The sequence below is a fragment of the Callithrix jacchus genome, chromosome 15 (assembly GCF_049354715.1).
Source record: "Callithrix jacchus isolate 240 chromosome 15, calJac240_pri, whole genome shotgun sequence".
Lineage (NCBI taxonomy): Eukaryota > Metazoa > Chordata > Mammalia > Primates > Cebidae > Callithrix > Callithrix jacchus.
Window position 1 is genome coordinate 82,403,584 of NC_133516.1, and position 7,466 is coordinate 82,411,049.

The window sequence follows — 7,466 nt, forward strand, 5'->3', positions numbered from 1 at the left end:
ATTTATCCCATCTACCAATTTCATGAACTTTTTTTTATAGTGCCGGCAGAATTCTCAAACTATTCTCAACCAAGGAAATATTAGATTGGAGAGATTCACAAGGTAGGTGAGAGAGTTACAAGGAAAAAATATTAATCAAATGAATAGATTCTCTGGAGAAAAATCAAATTAATGGCCATAAATATTAACTTTGTTTTACATTGAAATACTGATTAGCCAACTTGCCCAGGGAATTGGACATTATTTTAAATTTCCTTTCCTAAGTAATGGGAGATAGAAGGTTAACTGGAAAAAAAATCTTTCAGTAGAAAAATCTTTCTAAAATGGATTTTGTTCTGCCTTAATTTATTACTAAGCATTCATTACTTTGCTTGTTTCCTAAGGGTAAAAAATAATAACTTAGAAAAGACCAAAGTGAATAAAGACTTCTCATAGGTTCCTAAACCAAGAAGCTAACTGAATAGTCTTGGCAAATAGGTGGGAAGAGATCAACTAATTATTGTAGAATGCTGCTGGGGAGGTAATCTTTCCAGGTGTTAATTGCTTTGCTAACAGGCCAAGGGTGCTTAGAAAGAGGGAGCAGAGAGTGAGAGCAACCTTCAGACTTAAAAGAGCCTTCTCAGAAACCCCAGAGTCAACAGTGAAGTGAATCAGGCCCCCAGTACAGAGGCCTGGCATATGGCGACAATGTTGCTCCCAAAGGGGAGACGTTAAGTGGGAGATCCCATCTAAAAAAGGACTCTTCTTTGGCTTAAATTTTTTCAAATAACCACCTATTTTCAAATCTTTCTGTAACATTTCTTGAGGAACCATAATAAGGAGGCTTGCTGATTTTTTTTGTTGTTGTTGTTGAGACAGAGTCTTCCTCTGTCACCAGACTGGAGTGCAGTGGTATGATCTTGGCTCCGCCTCCCAGGTTCAAGCAATTCCCTTGCCTCAGCCTCCCAAGTAGCTGGGACTACAGGTACATGCTACCACACCTGGCTAGTTTCTTGTATTTAAGTAGAGATAGGGTTTCACCTTGTTGGCCAGGATGGTCATGATCTCCTGACCTCATGATCCACCTGCCTCGGCCCTTGCTGAATATTTTAAAGGGCAATGCAGTCTAGGGGTTTCTAGGTGTACACACGCTCTATTGCCTGCTGCTTATTGTGACCTTGGAAAAGTCACTGCACCTCTCTAATCCTCAGTTTCATCCTCTGAAAAATGGGGGAAATAACAGCACCTACCTCATGGAGTTTATTGTGAAAATCAAATGGGTTAGGCCCCTCTGAAAATTTGAAAATCAAATGGGTAGGCACAGTGGCTCACACCTGTAATCCCAGAACTTTAGGAGACCGAGGCAGGAGTTCAAGAGTCAGGAGATCAAGACCAGCCCGGTCAGTAGCATGTTGACCAGCCTGGCCAACATGGTGAAACCCGTCTCTGCTAAAAATAAACACACACACACAAAATTAGTCAGGCATAGTGGTGGGCACCTGTAATCCCAGCTATTCAAGAGGCTGAGGCAGGTGAATCACCTGAACCCTGGAAGGTAGAGGTTGCAGTTAGCCAAGATAGCACCACTGCACTCCAGGCTGGGTAACAGAGCAAGACTCCATCTCAAAGAAAAAAAAGAAAAGAAAAAAATCAAATGGGTTAATATGTAATTATAACATGCTAAGAATGGTCCCTGAATAGCCGTCACTACTTAAGTGTCAGACATTACTATAAAATTATTTCTTTATGAGGGAGGAATTAAGACCTAGAAAGCATACTCTCTGGGGAAGATGTTATAGGACTTGAGGATGGTGCTGTTTCTCTTTTTGCTTGAGTTTCCAACCAAATATTTATTGCGTATATGCAAAGTGGTCACCCTCTTAAAAGAACGAATGCTAAGGTTTGATGAACACCCCTGCGAAAAACGTACCATCCTCAAGGTTGGCCAAAGAGAACATGCTAGTGAGAGTCACTTGTCTTTAGGGTTTGCCCCTTTAATACTGAGCACTTCCTTTCTAAAGGCTCTGATTAAAACATAGATGTCCTTCCCTTGAAAACTGGAGCACAGCCTCTATGAGGCTAGATTGTTCCAAAAAGTCCGAGCTCCAAACTCGGGTCATAACCAATGGGAAAATAAACAAAGAGAATACCACTGATGGAAACAAATTAAATCACAAGCATGGCTTATTCTCCAGACATTTAAATCTGTCCCATTCACTTGGACCTTGGAGTAAATGAGATTTTGCTTGGGCCCCTCTACTCAGAGGATGAAATATTTAACCCCATCCAACCTACTGTCTACTCAGAGACAATGAGGTCCCTGCATGCCTACCTGAGAATGAGCTGGGCCCCCTCTGGCCTACATGTGGCCCACCCTTTCCTTGAAACCTTCCATGCTGAATGCCCTGCCACTTTAGAAATGGATACCTGTTTCAGCTATCTCAGAAACCATGGAGATTTCGGGATGGAGGTAGATCCAGGAACACAGAAACAGCAGCAGCACATCCTGCTCCACCAGCTGCTGAGAAGCACGTGTTCTCCTAGCATCCTAGAGAGACAGATGACATCCCCATAGGATGAAATGCTTTATTTTACAGACATGGGCTTCCTCCCTCCACCTCAAGCTAGACCCCTGATGATAGGTCACCTTGTAAACGATGGTCAGGCAAGGATATGAGACTGTGCCATGACAGGGAATGAAACCTGGTTCCTCAATGCCAATGAATCTGAGTTGGCATGCTCAAACAAGATGTGGCAGCATAGAAGTTTCCTTTCAAGACAGAACTTGCTGCTCAGCTGCAAAGGTCCAGTTAGCTGACAGCCTGCAGCTGCAATGCCAAGGCCATGCTCTTCCCAGGCAGTCCCCAGTAAGGAGCTGAGCATGGTGGGGGCCTGGGCCTGGCCATTTCTACCCAATGTAGGACTCTTCTAACAGACCATCTTTGATCCAGAATTCTTCCTGGGTCAACCAACACTGTCAGATCTACGTTGCAGTTTGATGGGCTTCCTTCACAATTCTACTTTCTTTCCGTCTTTTCACAGATGTCATGTCTGCATCATGGTCTAAAGCTTTCCCCACTCTGTCCTGCTTCCTTTTCTTGTCTTTCACAGATGTTATTCCTATCCACACATCCTCACCCCATATAAACCTCTCACACTCCCTACTGTGTCTCAGCATCCGCTTCCTGGAGGACCCAGCTGACATAGTTGCTCTAGACCATGATTCAATAAAGCAGGTGACAAGATGAGCTTCTGGGCCTTATCCCTCCTGCCCTACTAGCAATGAGAAATCTCATTCTGGATGGTTTTGTGAGTGATGAGGGATATAGTTCATCCCACTAACCTTCCCCTTCTAAGTTTTCCCTCAGGGAGATGGGCCCAGTGGAATCCTAGAGGAGGTGGTCCCTGAACCTGTACAGGAAAGGAGACCCACATGGCACACAGGAGGACTGTGGCAGCCATGAACGGAGGTGCCCCATTTGACCCCTCAAGAAAAGACTAAACATTCAGCTGCCAGTACCTGCCTCAACTTTCAAGCCTAAGCCATGCTTTTCCCAGGCAGCCCCTAGTCAATGGCCGAATACAGCAGGGATGGTAGGCCTGGTTATTTCTGTTCATTGCTGGACACCTCTAATAGGCAGGCTTTGCTCTTAATCTCCTCACTGGCTTGGCCAAGACTTTGTGAGATCTGCAGCATGGTCTGAAGTTCTCCCTGACCAGTTATGCTTCCTTCTCATTTTCCTTTCATCACTGTCAGTTTCACATTGCTGTCTGAAATCTTTCCCTGCCCTAGCCTGCTTTCTCCCCCTTCATTTTAACTCTTGAACTCTTGACTCTGTCCCATCATGCTCTCAGAGAGCAAAACTAACACACAGCACTCATTGACACTTGAGAACTCCTCCAAGAATGTGAGCCCACTGTGCCCTCCCCTGGGAGGCAATGCCTCCTACTGAGTCCTTACTGCAGGAGACTCTCAGGGTCACAGGCAGAGGCCTTAATGTACCAGCACTATCTGGGCTCCTCTAGTCAAAAATTGTGCTTTTGGAGGATTAAGACTGCTGGAAGTGAAAAGCTGCCTCAGAAGATGTCAGTGTTTTTTCTTCTCAACTCTGATTTACAATATCAAAATAACAGATTCCTGACAAACAAGGCAAGAAATGCATGTTGGGAAAATTAGAAAAATGTTTCAGAAACTAAGCTTACTAGACAAAGGGCTTTGCATAAGGTTTGGAGGAAAAGGAGAGAAAGGGTGAGAAGAAACATAAAACATATAAATAGAAGTTAACATAGATGGCATGGAAAGAAGATTCAAAGAGGAAGAAAGAGAAGCTCAGTAATTGTGATTCTAAGAAAATAGCAGAAGACTAGATTGGGAATAATACTGAGGGCTCAGTTTGATATTGCAATGTATAAGATAAGATAATATACCTGAAACTTTAAAACAAGCAAATTGTCCATAGTTGGGTTTCCCAGGAAGCAGATCCTGAGATGGAGATGGCATATAGGGAGTTTATTAGAAAATGGTCTTGGAACTAATGCCTGTGGAAGAGAAGAACCAAGATTGAGCAGAGGGAGAAGTAGAGCTCCAGTACAATCTCACTGGACTGTGTCAGCCAACCCTGCTGAGGAATTCTGAAGATGTGACCACCCTCAGTGCTGTTCTGAATTGAGCATGAGAGACCAGTCAATGGATGCAGGCTACCCTGGAAGGGGCATAGTTGTGTGAGATGAGGCCACTTTCTTCAGCTGAGGCTGTCCCCAAAGGGACTGACAGTTGAACACCAGCTTCAGTGGCACTCCCAGTCGCTGGAGTAATGCCTTTATTCCTGAAGGGGAATTGAGGGGTGCATCATAGTATCTACCACTCATATAAACATAATGTCCTAAATGTTAGTGACACTTGAGGAAATGGAACTGGTTTCAGTGGTGGAATGGTGCATGTTTTTCAATATAAACAAGTCTGATAAACATGGATATACAGTACCCCCATGTGTCAAAATTTCAAATATATGGAATCCACATGTACAGCATACAGTACTTGGAGAGAATTAAATGAACGGAAGAGAGTAGTATTATTTGTGAGAGTGAGAACATGCTAAGAATGTCAGGCTAAATGGAAGAGTTGGAGGACTCTTTCCTAAATCAAATGATAAAACTGTCACAGAGACAAGGTGTAATATTGATGGGGCACTTGAACTACTTAGACATCTGCTCTAAATCTCCACAACAAGCTTAGAATTTAATACATTCTTGACTTGCTTGCCTGATAATTTCATCTTTCGAAAGGTACAAAAAGGAACGGGAGGAACTTCTACTCTACACTCAATTCTGACCAGCAAGGAAGGATTCACTGGTGATGTTTATATGATAGAAATCTTTACTTCATCAAATAGATGAAATAAAATCCAGTCCTTGCCTTTCTGAAGATGAAAGAAAGGAATTATGCCATCCCAGATTCTGTAATCTAGAAATAAAGAACCTCTGGTTATAGTAGACATGTCATTGATGCTTTTGGAAAGCAAACTTCAAAAAGTTCACAGAAACATAATTATAACCCCAAGGTTAGAGGCAATAGAAAGGAATACATTTTTAAAGTTATGAACTCTGAAAAATAAAACTTCATACTGCAGAAACCAATATGACCCAATGTGGGTCTGATAAGTCTGTTTTGAAATGGCATGTACCAAAAAATGAGAGAAAGGACACAAACCAAGGAGAATAAGACAATGGGTGATATGAACCCTGGAGTAAAGTGATAGAAGGAAAACTCCAGAAGAGGCTGAGCAGTGCTAAGTGAGGAGGACCACAGAAAGGCCTTTAAAAACATGCACAGTTTGAAGCTAGCAGATAAGGGAAAGGATAAGCTGACTGCAGAGAGAAGAACCTGTTAAGTGTTAACAGAAAAAAAAACAGAGGCACTCAATTGCTTCTTTCTTCTCCAGCAAGGAACCTAATCTTCAAACTGAGAAGGGTAGAACCGATATCACAGAGAGGGAATTGAAGCACAACTCAAATGAGGAGACAGTCAGAGAGGACCAGGAATATAGGCTGTGCAGACTGAATGAAAGATTATAGGTCTCAGAACCACTGCCCCTTATCTCTGGAAAATAGAAAATCAGCCAGGTGCCAGAAATCTAAGTGAGGTAAAACTACAGCTTTTTTAAAAGGAGGGAAAAATGGATTATGGCATCTATAGTGTGAGCTTAGCATTACTTTCAGCAATACTCTAGAATGCATATTAAGAAATATTTATAAGCTAATCATTAAGACAAGCTAAACTGCCTTCATATTATTTTCTGGAAGAGCTAAAAGACTATGGGAATACTAGGCATGATTAATCTTTTTTTCAGCACAATGCTTTGCAAAGATGCTCATAATATTCATTTGAACATAATGGAGGGATGTTACTTGGTTTGTAAACTGGTTGGGGGAATCCACTGCTGATCAAACAATTGCATTCAAATGTTTGCTAGTAGATTTTTGTTCCTCACAGAGGACGTTCCTTAAAGTAGTTTATAGCTTTCATGTTTCTGCCTTATTCAACACTACTTGTGGAGATCTATATGAAGTCAATATAAGTCATAATAGAGAGGCCATTATAAGAATAAGCAATTAATAGAAAAGGAAATATGAGATACTCAAACTCATTAATGATAGGAGAAATTCAGATTAATAAAAACTATAACAATTAGCACTAATCAGTATTACTCAAAGTGTGGGAAAATACCACCCTCATATGTACTGATGGGAATATACATTGATATAACCTTTCTGGAAGATGACGTTGGCATTTGTTACCAAGATTTCAAATATACATACTTTTCAAGTGGCAATTCCACTTCCAGGTATTCAGCCTAGAGAAATCTTCACACAAGAGCCCAGTGATTCATGCACATTTTTTAGTAATAAAACTGAAAACATCCTTTTGTTGTTGTTGTTGAGACGGAGTCTCGCTCTTGTTGCCCAGGCTGGAGTATAATGGTGCAATCTCAGCTCACCACAACCTCTGCCTCCTGGGTTCAAGCGATTCTGCTGCCTCAGCCTCCCAAGTAGCTGGGATTACAGGCATATGCCACCATGCCCAGCTAATTTTTTGTAGTTTTAGTAGAGATGGGGTTTCACCATGTTGGCCATGCTGGTCTTCCACTTCCGACCTCAGGTGATTTGCCCGCCTTGGCCTCCCAAAGTGCTGGGATTACAGGCATGAGCCACCAAGCCCTGCCAAAACTGCAAACATCTTAATGTCTATCAACAGGGAAGAGTTAAATTATATACATCCCTGTAATGGAACATTGTACATCAGACAAAAAGATAAATAATATATGCAAATGGGGACATGGAAAGAGCTCCAAAATATCTTATAAAGTGAAAAAGGCAAGTTTAGACAAACAAATACAATATCCCACAGAATGAACTATTTCCAGAAATGAAGAAGTATATGGGGAAAGGTCTTGAAGAATACACTCCAAATTGAGTTAGGCAAGTAC

At 41.9% G+C, this 7,466-nt stretch overlaps 1 protein-coding gene across 4 annotated transcripts in view; it reads left to right on the forward strand.

Annotated features, from left to right (window-relative positions):
* The window catches only part of FSTL1 (follistatin like 1), a 164,574-nt gene that overhangs the window by 40,928 nt on the left and 116,180 nt on the right, over nt 1-7,466 (forward strand). The gene's annotated exons all lie outside the window — the stretch shown is intronic.